At 50.3% G+C, this 2,013-nt stretch overlaps 1 pseudogene; it reads right to left on the bottom strand.

The window, feature by feature from the left end:
* Positions 1-833: 833 nt before the first annotated feature.
* Positions 834-1,547, bottom strand: LOC101564300 (annotated as a pseudogene).
* Between the last annotated feature and the right edge of the window lie 466 nt (positions 1,548-2,013).

Consider the following 2,013-nt stretch of genomic DNA (forward strand, 5'->3'; position numbering starts at 1 on the left):
GCTGCCACCCCAGCCCGGGCCAGAGGGCGCCCACCCTGGCGGTCGTGGCGGGCTCCTGCGCGCAGCCTGCCGGCTGGACCGAGAGGGCGGAGCTGATGTCGCCTGCACTCGCGAGCGTACGCTGGCGGCGGGCTTCACCTCCGCTCGCCCGCTGCTCGGGTAAGACAAGGGGTCGCCTTTCGCAGTTTCAGTATTTTCTAGAAGAATCTGGAACCTAATTGGCCTTGTACAATGTCGAGTAACGCACGTGAATAAAAATGACGCGCATTTTCTATTCTTAGGCACATGCGTAGGCTCCTCACTGGGGGCAGTTAGAGCTCCTGCAGAGACGCGCTTCGGTCCATTTAGTTCGTCTCATTGTCCCTGGACGTTCGCGGCGAAGCGCCTGCCGCCCAGGCGCGCCGCAGTCCGGCCTCGCCCTCCTCCAGGTTACCTCCTTAGCGCCGTCTTTGTACGGCGCAGAGGAGTCTCCAGGCCCTGCCAGCAGTTCACATTACAGAAAACCAGTTCTATTATTTATGTGGAATTTGAATTTAATGTGATGGCAGAAAAGCATGTTTCCAACGTGGTCAAGAGGCATGAAAACGGTTAAGAGGATTCCACTGACATAAGCTACAAATTAAAGACAGAAATAAAGATTCGTCTTGCTCCAAGGCTGCCGGAGTGGGTTTTAAGCCCCTGAACGTGCCTTCATTCATCAGCCTTTGCCCACACGCGTGTGCGAGCGCGCCCGCAGGTAGGTGAGAACACACAAGGCCAGAGAAAACACAAGCTGCTCCTGCTTCCTGACTTCCAGGCTGGAAGACCCGGCTAGAGATTCTTTTTTTTTTTTTTTGTCCTTCAAGTTTTTATTGAAGTGCAATGATCTGGGATGAATTTTAGATCTTGTTAAAAGCGGCCACATCCATGGACTGCACATAGTCCTCAAAAGCAGTGATCTGCTCTTCCAGCATATCTGTTCCAACTTTATCATCTTCAACCACACACTGTATTTGCAGCCCACTGGACCTAGTTTAGCGGAGCCCCAGACCAAGCCATCTGCTTGAACGCTTCGGACGCACTCCTCTAATTTCACCATATCTGTTTCGTCATCCCAAGGTTTCGCATCTAGCAAGATGGAAGACTTGGCAACAAGTGAAAGTTCTTTGGCTTTCTTGGATTCATACTGTGCAAGCCGTTCTTCCCTTAGCCTCTTTGCTTCTTCACTTTCCTCCTCATCGTCAGAACCGAAGAGATCAATATCATCATCGTCTTTACTGTCCGCAGCTCCACCTCCGGTGCTGTCTTCCACATTGGCAGGGCCGTACTTGCCTAAAGCTTTCTTCACTCCTGGCAGGCTGGCCTTTTCCTTTTCGTAAGACTTGATGTGATTGTACCAACGTAGCACGTGGCACAAGTCGGCAGGCGGGGGGCAGGAAACTGCTTCAAACACGGCCACATCTGCCTGTGAAGGCACAAACCCCTCCATGTAGCTCTTGTCGGCCAGGTAATCGTTGAGCACCTGCGGGCCGGCGGGGCTCCTCAGGTCTCCGAAACCCATGGCCTCAGCTGTCCGGGGGAGCTGGGCAGTAGTGGAGTGAAGAGCGCAGAAGGCCGGCACCCAGAGCTGAGAGAAAAAAAGGCCGGGCTAGAGATTCTGAAAGCGTGAACTTTACCATTTCACTCAAAAATTTTGGAAGCTATCTCCCAAAGTATGAAATAGCTTCAGGGGGCTGTACTTTCTGCTAGTTTGTCGCTAAGTATTTGAGTTTGAGAGTTTCAAGGGCACCTAGAGATAGCTTAGCAAACTGCAGGAATTTCCAAGGATGCTTTCAAATAAAAAGCAGCCATGAACCACTTTTGCTTAATTTGGAGAAATTCAATATCTCTTTATACACTCTATTTATTTTTCTAGACATTTAAATTTTTCATGGCTGCATGCTCAATAATTCAAGCTGAGCTTAAAATGGCCAGGTTTTACATTTCATGGTTTATCTGTGGAGAACCATGGGCTTAAAAAAAGACAGCCATGAA

This window comes from Octodon degus, unplaced genomic scaffold, assembly GCF_000260255.1.
Source record: "Octodon degus isolate 3935 unplaced genomic scaffold, OctDeg1.0 scaffold00044, whole genome shotgun sequence".
Classification (NCBI taxonomy): Eukaryota; Metazoa; Chordata; class Mammalia; order Rodentia; family Octodontidae; genus Octodon; species Octodon degus.